The sequence below is a fragment of the Rhipicephalus microplus genome, chromosome X, assembly GCF_043290135.1.
Source record: "Rhipicephalus microplus isolate Deutch F79 chromosome X, USDA_Rmic, whole genome shotgun sequence".
Classification (NCBI taxonomy): domain Eukaryota; kingdom Metazoa; phylum Arthropoda; class Arachnida; order Ixodida; family Ixodidae; genus Rhipicephalus; species Rhipicephalus microplus.
Genome location: NC_134710.1, coordinates 89,438,577 through 89,455,341, shown reverse-complemented (window position 1 = coordinate 89,455,341; position 16,765 = coordinate 89,438,577). Strand labels below are relative to the sequence as shown.

At 44.2% G+C, this 16,765-nt stretch overlaps 1 protein-coding gene across 1 annotated transcript in view; it reads left to right on the top strand.

Moving 5' to 3' along the window:
• Positions 1-3,960: 3,960 nt before the first annotated feature.
• The window catches only part of CCAP (Crustacean cardioactive peptide), a 47,567-nt gene continuing 34,762 nt past the window's right edge, over positions 3,961-16,765 (top strand). Inside the window, exon 1 of the mRNA XM_037426396.2 lies at positions 3,961-4,108. The gene's annotated coding sequence lies outside the window, so the exon portion shown is untranslated. The remainder of the gene's footprint in view (positions 4,109-16,765) is intronic.

The following is a 16,765-nucleotide window of genomic DNA, read 5'->3' as shown; positions in this document are numbered from 1 at the left end:
ATGTTCAACTGAACCGCAGTTAGTGCATATTTGATTGACCTAGTATTGAGCTCTCAATGAGGGTTAGCTGATGATGGATGTTGACGCCTACATCAACATCGGGGGCCGAACTAACAAAACGTGCGTGTGTGTGTGCGTGCGTGTTTGTGTGCATGTTCTGCCGTTTTATTGCGGGTATGTTTCTGCAAGATGCATTCGTCAATATGGGTCCTGCATGATGCATACAGTCGCCCCATCGCGGTGGTCTAGTGGCTAAGGTACTCGGCTGCTGACCCGCAGGTCGCGGGATCAAATCCCGGCTGCAGCGGCTGCATTTTCGATAGAGACGAAAATGCGGCAGGCTCGTCTGCTAAGATTTTGGGTGCACGTTAAGGAACCCCTGATGGTTAAGGAACTCCTGTGCTGGGTCATCGGACCCATCATCGCAACTTTCCTGCGGAAAAATGGACACCTCAGCTTACATGCAAGACTCAGCGCAGCTTCCTATCCGCAAACTGCAGAAACATACGCCGTCACCGTGATTTGTTACCAACATTCACTGTATTTGCTTAATATGCAAACCACTTGCCTCAGTTGATTATCTTTGAAGGTCATGTAGTTTATAATTTTTCATCGCCTTCTTACGCTCTATTCGACATTTATGAAAAAAAACTATTTTGCGTAGAATGTTCTAGGAGTATTAGACTGCGTAATTATGTTGGTTTACATTATTAAGCCGCCCTCTCCTAGATACTTTATCTTTATAACAAGACCTTCTCTCTTTCTTGCATTTCTTACAGGTAGGCCTCACCCTAGTTATTCAAAAACAGGCGCCCCATGATGACAATCGTCTTCATGGGCATTTTCATAAATATACATATATATGCTAACAGATCTGTGTTTTGCTTTTTGGATTGAACATGTTATAGAACAGTGTGCATCACTGTCTACGTGCGTGTGTGGTATCGTTCATGTGAATTGTGTACCCGTATCCTAATTTGCAATTTTCGCCAGTTTTTACCTTGTTAGTGGGACTGAACGTGTTTTGAACTGAAACAGCGCACGCAAGAACAAATTCTAGCTCGGGCGAGTCTTGAGTGATCAGCCTTATTGCTAGCAACTGCTTAAAGAATGCACTGATAGCAGTTAGTTTCGGTAGCGCTTCTGAAACAAAATATTCAAGGGGCGAGTTTTCAAGAAATGTTGCGAGTAGCCTAAACGTTCCTCAGCGTGAATTTTTGACAATTGACCATTTGCAAAAATCTGCAAGGCGGCTTTTCTGAGAGGTTGTTTTCCAACTAAAAACTCTCGTGCGCAGATTGCTTTTCTCACTCACTGGGTTTTCAACTTCTCACCAGTTCCATACGCCCTTCTTCACGAACGATAGGTGCCTCGTACACAATGCCATCTGAGGCTTCGTACCAGGCGGGACAACACCTCAGTAATTGTTCGGGGAAAAGATTATTTTGTTGTACTCGCGTGCCTTCACTGTAATAGAAGCGGTAAAACACGCTTGCATACTAAATGATTTTGACTGAACACAGTAAGCGTTGAATATACACAACCTTAAATTGTTCTGATTGACACTCGGTACACACAGTCACTAGCTGGTCAACACGGCGGTCAATGTCCTTGTGAAAATCAGTAGAAAAAGTCAATAGGCACTTAATTTAAACACAGTAAATCCTATAGAAGAAAGTCCATTTAGCCTTGATTAAATTTTTATAAGCATTTTAAGGGTAATAATTGGGTAACCTTTGATTCTTTTTAAATGACTTTGACATTGCATTCACTGTTATTTCACATTGCGATTACCTTTAAAATTAACTTTCTTTCGCATGTGAATCCCATTTCATTAACCTTAGTGCACCTTTATTTCATACCCTTTAATTCACCTTAATTCCCTCTTGATTCTCCTCGTGCACTCAGTGATCCCTTATAATCACTTGGCATACGCTTTCTACTTTTATTAACTTTAATTCTCGTTTGGTTTACATTTATCTAACTTTAGTTCTCACCCGGGAAATGCAGGCATGTGGCATATAATACTTTTGGTACCACTTGTTTTCTCAATGCCACAGAAGCCAATTTTTAAAGCTCGAGCCATAGAAGGCTCTCGCCTTAAAATCTCACGACAAAATTTATTTACATTTACGGCTGAACAACAACGCTGCGTGAAAAATTCTCAGGTGCCAGTAGAGTGACACACCACTTGAGCGACGCGCTGCAGTCGCCAGTTTTGCGAACGTAATTCTACCAGCTACTCATTTTCTCGTGAAAGAATATAGTCAACAGGTTTTCGTCCCAGAAACTGCGAGTGTATGGATATATATTTTATTTCATTGTACCTACGCCTACACAATCTACGTGGCAGTGCTCGCAGTGTAGGTGAACATGCCGACTCATGTGCACAAAAATTCATAGCGACATGTCAGCTGTATCACGTGCTTGGAATGCACTCGAAAGTCTGGAATAAACACTAGCACACACGCGTAGGTATAAATATGCAATTCTTCGAAGTTGGGCGCCCCCGAACTTGTAAATTCTGATACAAGCTTTCGGCTAGTATCCCTTTTTACAAGCAGGGACGGAACCACCCGAAGAAGAAGCAATAGAATAATAACATCACTATTGGTAATACTCTGCTGGCGCAGAGTACACTTTATACACTGTTCTGCTACCGAAATCTAAAAAAAAAAGGTGTACTTGCCCATCTTCCTCGCTCTCTGCAAGGTCTGCAAGTGCGAAATACAATCTCATGGGGTCAAAATTCTGAGAAAGAGCATGCTTGAGACATCACGTGAGTTGTGAGAAGCCATCTACACTATTACGTTGCCTGGCGAGTGAATCAGTGACGCGCCATCTGCGGTATTTAGAGTTTAGATTGATTGAGAGTTGGTTAGGTTAGGCAGCGCTCTTGTTTATTCTGTGCATGGGTCTGTCACATGTACGCGTGCGCTCTATTTCATGCTAACACTCCATAGTTGTCAAGTGGTCAAGGTGCTCGAACGCTGACTTGAAGGCAGTGGGATTGAATCCGGGCCGCAGCTCGATGGAAGCGCAAATGCTTGAAGCCCGTGCGCTTAGATATAGGTGCACGTTGAATAACCCCACGTGGTCCCTTTTAGTCATATGGTGGTTTGGGGGCGTTAAACCCCAGCAATTGTTATTGCTTCATGCTTGGAATAAATGAGTACCACCTAAGCCGTTGTTTCATGTCTTCTGTGTGTTGCTTTTTATAGTGGCAAAATGTCATGCAGTTCGGCTATTATACTTCATTGGAAGAGGGTAAGCCATGCAGTGCTTCTCCAAGAAAAGCGCACTGGCACTCCGCTTGAGTTACATGAACACCCTTCCGCTTGAGTTACATGAACAACTCGTCTTGAGGTGGGCGCTAAACCGTCAGCTGGTGTCGGCTGTCACTTTGGGGCAAGTTTAGCCAGTTCCGCTTGTAATGAGCGGATTTGTATTTTTTTCCCCGCCAAACGAGCGTTGGTGAATTTCTTACACTGGTTCATTTGATGGTGACGGCGCTCGGCTCGCGCAAATTCATGAGTGAGGCATGCTTATTGCGCGATAAAAACGTGTCTGTCGCACTTAGTGCCGCAGGTGGTTTTGGAAGGCCATTTCTCACACGGTTTGCATAAGTGGCGACAACAACGAACGCAAGCTGCAATACAGTTGAGCCGCGCTGCGCTAAGCGCATCTCCCAGCGGCATCGCGCGAGCCTCTGAATAAGCCGGGAAAGAGGGGCGCCAGGGGAGCCGAAGGGACCGGACGAAAGAGGGACGGGCGGGCCGCGCCTGCGCGCGCCGCTTCTCTTCCCTCGCCTTTCGAGTCGTCAGTTGCTCCGGGTTCGAACTATTAGCTGGACGCGGATAAGCACGCGTTGGTCACGTGGTCGCACGCGTCATCGCTCCGGCTCGGGTTGTCCGAGTATAAAAAGAGTTTGAACCTCCCTCGTCGAAAGGAAGCCGCGCGCACTTCGAACAAGTCCCGGCCGAAGGGTCACTCAGGAAGACGTCCACGCTGCGCTTGCCGTCCTTCTCGAGAGGTCACGCGAATTCGCGAACTCAGGAGGCACCAAGGCAAGCGGCGCGCAAGAACAACTCGGAGGACTCGTCGTGAGGTGAGCGCGAAACGGTCAGCTGGTGTCGACTGTCACTTCGGGGCCAGTTTAGCCAGTTCCGCTCGTAATGAGCGGATTAGGTCTCCCCCCCCCCCCCCTTTTTTTTTCGCTCACCGAGTTGCTTGTAAAATTTGCCAGTAATTTGTCGCGTTTGCTCGGCCTTGTTCGCGTTTTTCCTGCAAATATAGTTGATCCATGACGTTGTGCAATTAGCGTCGAAATCAAACATACGTTGGGGGAGGCAAGAAGTAATGGTTCTCCTGCACTGGCTAACGTACGATATACAGAGTGGACACTAACATAGAGAGTATGTTGAAATTAAATATGCTCATTTGTTCATACATGCGCGTATTTTCGCTGTATACAAAGAGATTAATGCTTTTTAACCTCCCCTACAAATGTGGGCGACTTTTTTTACAACACTATAAAAGTACTACATAGAGCAACACAACTGATTAAACTTCTTTTTTTTTCTTTTGGGCTCCTTCGCAAAAATCGTGCCGTATTTTTAGGGGGCTTTTGGGATAATCATTTTTTCGTTACGTTGGGGACATCTAGCAACTCTAGTTTGGGCTCACAACAACTTCTACCCAAATTTTTATCGAGGTGTTTGTAACCAAGACCGGCTCCTGACTTCCCTATACGCTCGTCCGCTTATTGGTCGCCCCGTGGAAAACGGGGCAGCAGCGACGTAGAACATGATCCGTTTTTTTACGCATAATAAGGAACTCGGGAACTCGTGAAAGCGGTATCAGAATTTTCGCGTTAGTCGGAGACTTTCTCGCTTAGCATGCTATTTACGGCGTACAAGTGCAGTTTTCGCACAGAAAAACAGTGTCATACGAATCAGGCGTTTTCTCTGAAGCGTATTATTTCTTTTATTTGCGCATTTTCATGACAACTGTAAGGACACTTTCACTTAAAAAAAAAAACTCAAGGAAGTGCTGAATTTCCGCTCGCGACGCTTCCGCAAACATGAAAAAAAAAAACACCCCTCGCTTCATTAGCAGTAGTTTTCTCGCCGTTTAAAGTGCGTGGGAGCAGGTTACATTCGTCGTTCTTGTAGCTTGACTAGATTGTTGACGAGCAGTGCAAGTTGTAACAGGTTTTGTTGAATCAGCCAAATATTATTCAATAAAAAGTATCCAAAATGAAAATAAAAATCATGGTAGCTTAGCGGCCAATATGTGACGGTGCTAAGCCCGCGGGTTCGACTCTCGGCTACGGCAGACGCATTTCAGTGACGTTTAATGGGACAGAACCCATATATTTCAATTAAGGAATCAATTTTATTCTGGATTCACCCTCTACGACAGGCCTCATAATCATGCATGCCTTCGTTTTGGTATGTAGAACCTCACAGTCTAATTCAATTTAATTTAGGAGAAAAAGAGTTCAACATAACTGTGAAAGACGTTTATTAAGCGTGGTGGCAACGCACATGATACGTACCTGCATGCACGCCGCACCTTCACACTATGCGGACATCAGCATTTCTTTTATGCGTGGTTAATTTTTTACCCCTTGGTTTCTGGCTTACTCCTGAATGAATCATTATAGAGTTGATCACAAAGTGGTTTCTTTCGTAATTCTTTAAAACCTTTTTTGCTTGTTGCTAAACTTATTTGAGTCGCAATCTCGTAATGATGCTCCGCCTATTATCATCTCCGGAACGCAAATAACTGATCTCGTCGATAAAGTAGGAGGATCTTTGCTACTAGTATTGCTCGAAACGCGAAAACAAAAAGAAACATTTCGAAAGCGACATCGCTATAAATTAGTGGTCTTGTTTCTAAAATGATACTGCAATCATAGTAATATTTCGCGGTGGCTGAGAAAGCAACCAGAATAATTGTTGGGGTTTATCGTCCCGAAACCACTATATGATGATGAGAGACGCCGCAGGGGAGGGCTCCAGAAATTTCGACTACATGGGGTTCCTTGATGTGCATCTAAATCTAAGCACACAGGCCGAAAGCATTTTGGCCTCCATCGAAAATGCGTCCGCTATGGCCGCTATTGGCTGAGAAACTGAGAAACTCAGGCGTGTCTATTTTGTTCGTAAAAAAAGCAAAACAAAAACACTCTCGGAGATCTCAAGGCATGTTCGTATACATGTCATTACATCATGCTACGATTGTTACCCACATAAGCTTATCTAGGTTCGGGACTTTTTGGGGTTGTAACGCGCCCAACACATGGTCAAAAGGTATCGCGCAGTGAACACCGGCTTGTGGACACGTTCACTTCAGTGGCTAAGAATTTTTCATCGGTAAAGGGAGAAGTGGATGATTGAGGCAGAGAGTGCCACTGTTTTCTGCAACCCTTGCTGGAGGGTGCAGCTCAATTAACCCCAAGCTGCAGCGAATAATACTGAACTGTTCATACTGCAGTCAAGAGTCCAACGGAATCCCATCTGGTCGGGGACAAACATAGAGCAAAGTAACAAAAACGCCGATCAAGGTAAAATACACAAAAATTAAAAAGATGTTTTGGTTCCCAACCCGGGAGCATTGTTTCACAGTTGAAATATCTTTTTTTTAATTTTTGTGTATTTTACCTTGGTCGGCATTTCTGTTGTTTTGCTGTATGTTCATACTGCAGTGGCATCGTCTCAGTTATTACGGTATTCGTTCTTCCACGGCTCACATCAGTAGCGACTCTGTAAAAGTCTTCGAAATCATTTTGCTGATTGGTTGATATGTGGTGTTTAACGTCCCAAAACCACCATATGAATATGAGAGTCGCCGTAGTGGAGGGCTCCAGAAATGGCGACCACCTGTTTGGCGTGCCCCCAAATCTGAGCCCACGGGCCTACAGCCTTTTCGCCTCCATCGAAAATGCAGCGCTGCATTTTCGATGGAGGCGAAATGCAGCGCCTCCATCGAATCCTGCTTGCAGCGCTGCCGCAAGCAGGATTCCGTCCTGTGGCCTGCGGGTTTGTAGCCGAGTCCTTAGACTATAGATCACCGCGGCAGGGCAAAATAATTTTTCTTGATGAAGACCTGTGAGCATCACTGCATTCTGTAGTGCCCTATACAGGTCAGTATATGCAAGCAACAAATAACGCGTTTTCATCGCAGCGTGCCTGTTTTCCGGTCAATAGTACTCCACTGTATTAGAAGTTGTTAACTATAACTTAATTTTTCTGAAAGATATCAAGAGCAACTCTTTGTAACGGTGGATGACTAAGAAATAATAGCCATGGTTTACAGCCCTACAGCTACAAATAAAAGCGTCTCTGCTTTTCTTTGTAGCCGTACGACTGTGCTCGTGTCAAAGCAACCAAAATGATCTCCTCGCAAGCTTATTTTCCTTGAATTTAGAGTATATGAATGGAACTGCGCAATGCAAATACGTATTCAACGCAGTCTTTTTGCTTACCTAAGTATCCCACACACGAAGCGAAACGCACTCATGTTGACAATAATATGAAACTGCAAGTTTTGTTCGACGCTTATTTCGAGAGAGCTGTAAATTTTTTTACTTCATTATGAATACACTGTTAGGGCAGTGAAAATGGATGCGGGGTGTGATACTTTGGAAAATGGCAAGTGAGCTTTGTAGCATGCTTGATCCACGAGTAGAGGAGTGTGGCGGAGAAGCACGCTGCCTGCCTTGCGATGCCCGCGAAGTGGACTTCAAGGCCAAAGACTTATATAACAATAATAAAAATCCTACTAGTAGTGCTACTAATGCGGCTATAGAGCTACCACTACTACCACTACTACTGGTAATAATAATAATAATAATAATAATAATAATAATAATAATAATAATACAAGAGAATTTGCCTCTATCGAAATACGATGACTGGAAAGCCTTATGTGCCCCACGAGTAGGAAAACTCATCGTCATCAACATCAACACGAGCAGTATACAAAAATATCACAAGACCTCACAGACATTCTAAATGAAGCTGAGAGTAAAATGCCGCATGGCGTGATCAATGACGCCATCTCGTGACACAATAATTGCGTCATAAATAGAGACAACGTCACCAAAGACGCCATTACACTATGTAGTCGCCTGACCAAAGGTGGGTCTATCCCGCTGCAGACAGCGCACCACTGGTTGATGTGTAGAAAGCGTCAGGGTGGCAGTATACAACGCAATCGACAGAGGAATTTATCGAGTGCCCCGTGAGAGATTAGGCTTTCGGCTCTGCGCTCCTTGGCTCTTTGATTCCCACGTTTCTGTTTATTGCCAGTCATACTGGGAACGGGTGATACATGCAGGGGAAACTTGGACGGATGCTCGAAGAGTGAAATATTCAAGCTGAGTCGAATTATAATACATTTAAGAAAATATTACCATCGTATTTCAACTGAAATGAAATAAACGAAATTCTGGCAGATCCTACGCAATATGGGAATCAATTTCATGCGAAGCCGTGAGCGAGTAGCAGCCTATGCCAGATTTTCCGCTTGAAGCCAGGCGTTACGTGGCGGTAGACACCATTATGTAAATTTAACAGTTGTCCGCACCTCGAGAAACTGCTAGGCACGTCAAATACACTGGCGTGTAACGTATACAGCTCAGGATTCTACGTCCTCACTCACGTTACAGCAGAGATGTCAGCTTTATGGCAACGAAGCGCACGCTACGTTGCGCTGAGTAGCGCAACGTCGTAGCGTTCATATAGGAGCGCAACATATAAGTAGCTGTTTGTCGGCGTACACGAGCAGCGCCTAACCAGATTGCCGATTCCGGATTTTCTTCGACACAAACCAGTTTAACGTTTCCGCGTTAATATTTCCGCAACGTGTGTAATGCCGCACTTGAATGGTGGAATGGGCTTCTTGACGTACGCGACAAGGAAGTCACGTTATTCGTGACGTGGCCTATGAATCCTGTTCGTAATATAGCCATGTTCTATTATGACCATTTCAGTGAGACGACCACCAGAGCATCTAGACGTATGCGGATAGATAGATAGATAGATAGATAGATAGATAGATAGATAGATAGATAGATAGATAGATAGATAGATAGATAGATAGATAGATAGATAGATAGATAGATAGATAGATAGATAGATAGATAGATAGATAGATAGATAGATAGATAGATAGATATGGTGAAAATGCATCTGGTTCACTGAGAAATGCTTCACTGTTAAAAAAAAAAAACTTTGCAGATGCTTGAGCTTCACCTTTAAGAGTAGAATGCGATGGCGTAATCGGGCCTCGTGCGCATCAGCCTCAACCATGCCGTAAGGACAGGAACGTTTGTGCGCGTAAAATGCACCATTCCAGACTTTACATCCTAGAATTCCTACTGCAAGTTTAGTCGCGAAGTGCCCTTTACGTGTCGGTAAGGTGCCCCGCGTACTGACGCACCTGCGCACTTTGTAATGGGTGGGCAATTTTGAACCGCCTACTTGTTGCGCAGTTCACATATTTTGACGCCTAGTGCGATTCAAAGTAATGTGCCCACACGTTCAAAGTTCTGTGCCCACACAGAAATGGCATGAGACATTCTGAGGTGGACGTTTTGGAGAAGTGAATTGCAACTGTGCCTTTCCCTACTGTGGCACGGCCGCTCGATCTCCCCTTTTCCAAAGGGAGAGATCTAGTGGCCGTGACCGTGGTATCATCGGCGTTGACTGAGAGAGAGAGAAATAACGTATATTTATACATCCGGCGTGTAGGAAGTCCCCAGCCTCACAGGGCGCGGATGTTCCTTTTCTTAAGATTACGGCTATTAGAGTCCGATAATCTCAGAGCCTATACCTCGAGGATGTTGTGCTCCGACTAGGCGACAGTTACTCGGGTGCCTCCGCGCCCGTTAGACGGGCCGTCGGCTCCTTTTCTCCGTTGCTTCGCCAAAGCCTCCTCAAGCCGCTGGATGGCTCTTCCATGGCGTCGACTGACGCCATGGAATGAAACGCCGGGCAAACGCTGGCGAAAACGTTGTTTGATATTCGGCCTTTGTGATACCACCACGTCTCGTACAAGACGTGCGGAAAAGCTCCAATGGAACGCTATAGTCTCGCTGAAGCAAGGCGGGCTCACATGCGTGCCCAGACACAGGAAGAACGGGCTGCTGCGCGTGCGACAAACGCGACAGCTCAACGCACATTCGACCGTGTTCAGTACATCTCGTACGGTTCCTAAACATCCTAGCCATAACAGTGCGATGCGTTGCGATTTAAATAATTTTTTCGGCCCTGTGCCGAATGGATAACTTTTTTTTTGCAATGAATTAAGGTAGGGTGGGGTGAATTGCGACAAAACTTTTAAAATAGTGTATATTTATTTTTGTTTCACTGTTTACCTTTAAACATCAAGGCAGAAACTTTCCTTTGAGTACAAGGTATATGCTACATAAGTATTGCCATGTTGCCGCCGTACGAAACTTTATTTTAAAATTAAATAAAAATGCTTCAGATGTCTCATTTTGCCCCAACTTGCGTGGCAAAACGAAACCCTGCGTGAGGCAAAATGAGACAGTGTGAGAAAACTTCATTCCTTCAGTTTTTGCGGTACAAAGACCTGAAATTCACTCTGTGGACTCTTACGCAGTCTTAAGGAGCCCAGTCTTTTGACTCCACGCATTGAATCTAGACAAAACGTGGTGTTGTATAGCTCCGAAACTTCTTGCAGATCAAACACCGCCAGTCTTTCTTTGTACTAATATTGTCTGTTGCCTAAATCTTGCACCTCTATAGATTATTTAACAATTAGACGCTAGATATGGTTTGACATACCTTCTTCACCCCTTTTTCCGTTTTGATGTGGAACTGCTGAGGCGTTTCATGGCTTTTAACTTCGTTTGCCTGGCTTTGTGAGACAATTAATTTAAAAATGTGCTAGAATCAATTTTTCTAGATCTTGTTCTTTTCTTCAAAATGGTACTACAGAAATTTAGTTAAAACTTAATCCCAAGAGGTGTTCGTGAAGGACTTCACATCAGAGATTTCACCATTTTTTATGCGCCTTCTGAGCGCACCTCTGGAAACACAGAAAAACCTCGATGTAGTGCGAATGGAGGAAGTCATGTCCTGAACGGAAATCAGTACTTTTCATGTCGAATTCTTGCCAGGAAGCTGTATATAATAATCTCGTGTATGTCCGAAATCTCCTAAACAAAGAAATACAATATATATTGGGTGTAAGTTATTGGTTCAATTATTAGGACACTCTCTAAGGCAATTGGATGCCTTTTTGTCACGATTTTCCCCTCTCATGAGCCAGAATTTAAAGAAATTTTCCGCTTTGTCCTCGGGCACCAAACTAAAATTTTGGTGTTATGTAGCTCGTAGTCTGAAGCAACATTATAAATGTTTACGTTACTGTACTGGCGCAGGATTAAGTTTTTGCACGCATCCGAAAATCTGGCCGAGTCAAATTTCGCCCATTTTGGCAGGACACGACCACACTGGCACCAGCAGCGTAATTTTTCCCGTGCGAACGCTGCAATCTGTCATCAACGTTTACGCATTAAAAAGTAGACAAGGAACAGTACTTATCACTGGAAAAAGAAACAAAGAAAAGTTGTTTTTTATTAGCTATACAAAAGCCGGCGAATTCAAAATGTGGTGTTTTGCCCCGTGTCTCATTTCACCCCTCCGTATACCCTATATTCTAATCGCATTCCAAGTCTGTCCGCGTAGCTACGCTACTGTTAGATTAACGGTTATCACATTACTCATTGCGATGGCAAAGCCGCCCAAGTAATTCAAATATAGCTTGTTATTAATAAGTGTCTTGGTGCTTCTTTTTTTTTACCTCAGTGAAGCCGTAGATACGTTCGTTTAGGAAAGTTTTCTCATGCTTCCACATGATCATAACAAAACATTAAATGACACATTGAAGAAGTAACTTGTGGGAATTCACGTGCCAACAGTAGGATCTATGAAAGAAGAGAATTCGGAGGGCTCGTTTTCTTGTTTGACACAACTTTATTGAAAACCAGCAGATAATGAAGCCAGAAACCGTGTACGGGATGTTAACTGTATTGTTTTAGATGTATTGTAGCAAATGTGATATGGAAGTGAAGAAATCAATGATGATGAAAAAAAAAAAACTTGCCACTGGCATGTACCGAACGTGCAACCCTCGATTACCTCCTCTCATCCACTGTATCGGGTATTTATGTGCATGCGAACCTGGGAGTGTCAGTCAGCGCCGTGTTAGTAGGTTGTATTGTCGTCTACTTTACTTGCTTCACGTCTATGTCACAATTACTACAATACACTTAAAGCAGTACAGTCAACCTCACCTATACATTCCTTGGCGTATCCATGTGAAAGGTTGACTGGCGACATGGGACCAAGCTGACTGGCGAAACGTGAGAGAAGCCTTTGTTCTGCAGTTGGAGTAGTCAGGCTTATGATGATGACGATGATACATTTCTTGGCTTCATTGTCTGCTGATTTTCACTAAAGTTGTGCCAGACCATATAAGATATACGAGGCATGCTGTAGTGCTACAACGTCAGACTATTCCGTTGCGATTTCCATGTAATCTCCCGATGACAAGTTCACGTAAACTGCGAAGCAATTAAGCGTTTCTGGGAAACCGCAATGGTCTATGAACAGCCCAATGAAGCGCTTTTCTCGTTTGCAGGAAGCCTATTAAGGGTAAAACTGCAGAACGCAAGGAAGACACAGGAACAACGAAGTTGACAAACTAGCACTTAACTGTTTATTTTGGGAAAATCAGAAAATATATGCCACATCGTTCTGCATTGAACATGTGTGAACGAGTAATTAAATATAACAAGAACAGACAACAAAACTCTATACGAAATTCAAAAAAATGTAAACTCTTCGTTACCTATTACAGCAGGTGGTTCACTAATACACTTGTATGCGCACTCTTTCACGTGGAAAGCCTCAGTTAGTTCACGTGTTCACTTATTTCGAAAAATTATATTCTGAAAGGAAATTGGAAAACTTCACGTTATTGCGAAAAAGAAGACACAGGACCAAATACTTTCCCGAGATCTAGTGAGAACTTAAGAAGTGGGACCCATTCTACTGCGGAAACAAGTTCATTCTTCTCTGTATCCCGGCCATTCTAGCAAAATGCTTTCGCCCGTTTGTAATGCGCCACAGGTATATGGGTTAGTCAACAAACCAACGCTGCACATATTGCTATTGGTGAATGTGGCGTTGAGGTGAACGCCACATTCACCATTGTGTCAAAATGATAATTGTGTCAGATTGTGTCAAAATGATAAGAAAGGTGATAGCAAAGTCTTCACCGAAAAGTTCCAACAAAGCTTTGTCAATGCCTGAACAAAGATTTGGCCGAAAACTGGTGCTTCCATTCTCATCCACAAAAAGCTGGACAATAATCGAAGTCAGGTAAAACTATAAAAGAGACGTAAAGCTAATATTCGGAACGCCTGCAGCATTTCGGAATGCAACCGTCCCGTTCATTTTGATGCATGGAGCAGCAGAAGCTAGGAAGTCCCTCTGCGAAATCAAATAAAAGAGTTTGACTATATCTACCCAAAAAACGCATCTAACTGATTTATTTTTATTCAAAACGTCAACAATTTCGAAAAAAATTTGCCATAAAGTGGGTCTTCGACCTACAAAACATTCAGTTGTTTTAGTAGATAACGACTGGCATGGCTTTTCCACGCGTCACCTGTGGTAAGAATGCTTCTGAACGGAATCCTGTCACGTGTATTTTTTCGTAAAAAACGCATTAAAACATTGCCTTCAGAAATACATTTCGCAGTCTTTCCATCCCAATACTTTCACACACTGAAATATCTGTGGACTTTACTTTTTTTTCTAATTTGGCATTGATCTTGCGGAAGTTCTTTTCCGCGGCCTCTAGCGCTTTGAAGTTGAATATCCCTGAGCGAATGGCGAAAAAGCCTTCTTCCTTATGAGCTTGAGTGAGCCGAACGCCATTGACAGTGAAGAACTTAACCCCATTTTTGGTGAAGTTCAGGTTGGCATTCATTAGAAGAAGGTGCTCTTCTGAGGCTGTCTACTTCGTCCAGAAGGCATTTTTCTTTATCTTCCGCTCCAGCCTTTTGGTGTATCCTTCAACCGATAAACAGGAACTCGTGCCTCCGGATCTTTCGTTCCACTCTCAACTTCGGACCCTAGTCCGTTCGCGGTGGTCTAGTGGCTAAGGTACTCGGCTGCTGACCCGCAGGTCGTGGGATCGGATCCCAGCTGTGGCGGCTGCATTTTCGACGGAGGCGAAAATGCTGTGTGCCCGTGTGCTCAGATTTGGGTGCACGTTAAAGAACCCCAGGTGGTCGAAATTTCTGGAGCCCTCCACTACGGCGTCTCTCATAATCATATGATGGTTTTGGGACGTTAAACCTCACATATCGGTTAACTTCGGGCCCTTCTTTAGAATGCTGTTGACGTTTTCCGGTATGCTGATATCACCCAGCACCATAGCCTTGATATCTTCTTTCATTTTTGAGCAGCACGAACGATGTCTTTATTTTGCCACAAAAATTTTATCGTTTGACCAGCTGGCCGTCTAAAGGACCGAAAATCAATGCTTGCAAGCTTGAAAGGGTCCTGTGAGAAGCATATCAGGTGTAGCCACTCATACGACAGCGACCGGTTTGGTACAATATAGTTACCGAATTTTCTTCAAATACAAACCTCAGCGGTGAGATTCGCTTTTTTCATTTACAAGCAAGCCACAGTGTTAGATAATATACCGGAAAATGTATGATACTGTGGTCAGTAACAGTTGACATGTTATAGATATAACCGATGTATCGGTCATAATATGTTGGCTACGAGCCTTATTCATGTTGCACATGCTCTGGGGCTGCTTTTGAATCTTCGAAGGTGACTCACCATCCACTTGGTTTCATCTGGATGTAGAGAATGGCTTCCTTTCTTGCATAAATTCAGCTGATGTAAATACCGCTCAAAATGGTCTTCACACACTCATGAGCAGACCATATGTATAAACCGCGGGAGCTATGCTGAGAGCAAGACACGTCGGTAAAGATCTGAGGCGAACCCAGGTATATATTCTAGGGCATTTTGCGGAATTCCAGCTTGTGACATATTTTTTTTTTTGTGTGCAAATATCGTAAATGTATGAGAAACCTGGCGTGGAGGACAATAATCAAGGTGGAAAATTCAAAGACATCAGCCTCCGCACAATTACACGAATGGGGGAAACTTTTTTTCCGGAAACCTTGTCCAAATTTCTAGTTAGCGCGGCTTATAGCAATGCTTATCAAAGGTGGCTGTCCACCAGCATATCTGGAGTTGGTCACTCGTACAGCTGTCGGCGATAGAAGATTTTCTTCGGCATAATAAATACACGTATGTTGTAGAGTGATATTGTCAAGTGCTTACGCCATGAATGAATCAGCTGTTCTTCATTGGAAATTCCTTAGGTTTAACGCACCGTTGCAGGTTACACGAAATATATGCAAAGGGAAGACGACCAATCGGAGACGCCGGTGCCACCGTCATGAGATTTGTTTCCGTGCGAAACGTCATAATCTATTAGGGCTCCCCCACGTTGACTGAAGTGCGACTGGCACACAGGTTTTCCACCAAGAAATCATATTTATCACTATTTTTTTCTTTTAATCCTTTCATCCTTTCCCCACAGTGTAGGGTAGCGGGTGTGCACGAAGAGGGCCAGAGGGGGCGGCCGCACCCCCTAGTTACCTAAGAGGGGGGCGCAAAATCTGCTCCATACATTGACTGTTGACTAGGGGTCGGGCGCCCTCCAGGTCACCTAAGAGGGGGTGGGTTGGGGTGCCCCCCCCCCCCCCCCCCCCGCTGAACGGGAACCCTGCGCACGCCTACAGGCCCGTTTACATTGACCCGACGAGGGCGCGTTGAGTCGACATAAACAGGTTTTCTGGACTCGCCCTTCCCATGTATAAGCGGACGCGTCGGGGCGGAGAGTCGTCGCGGCGAGTCCCGTCGACCCGGAGACAGAGGGCAGGTTCACCGAACTCGCCGCGCTCAGAAAGGGCATGTATAACCGGTCGCGCTGAGTTGACGGCTCGTGACTTCTCCCGCCCGTCGCGGTCTCTGCTTCCCCTGTCCCCATCACTCCGACGTTGCTCTTTCTCTGTCAGCCGGCACGCGCGCGCTAGGCACGATGACATCCTCGCGGGCTCCACGCACTATGTGGACAGATGATGAAATAACAACGTTGCTAGCTTTAGTCAACGAGAGAAAACAGTGATTTGCTCCAATCCTGCAAGGAAATATAAAAAAATCGCAAATTACTTTCATTTTTAAGCATAAACGAGGCACAATAGAAATAGAGGTGTAAAATTACGGCAAAATGGTATGCGGCCGAATGAATTTTTACGTAAGCCGATAGAAATTTTACTCAAAAATGTATAATGCATTCCAATTGAAATTACAAGCCCTCAGATTAAAAATTCATCGTGTAAGGATCTCACTGTGCAGTCCAAAAGCCACAGAAATCAGATTAGCCAAACAGGGTGAGCGTATGAGGCAAGAGGAACACGTTGCACTTAATTGTGGTGGAACTGTACACTTTGTTCCAACAATTGATGAGGGTCTTTAGTCATTTTCATTTAAAAACTGCTTATTGTTTTCAATTTAAAATTTTCAACGAGGTTCAGGGCGCCGCTTAATTCGTATTAGCGACAAGCCACAACTATTGCAAAAAATGACTCGCGTGCAGGGCTTCAAAGGATTTTCCACAGCATCAG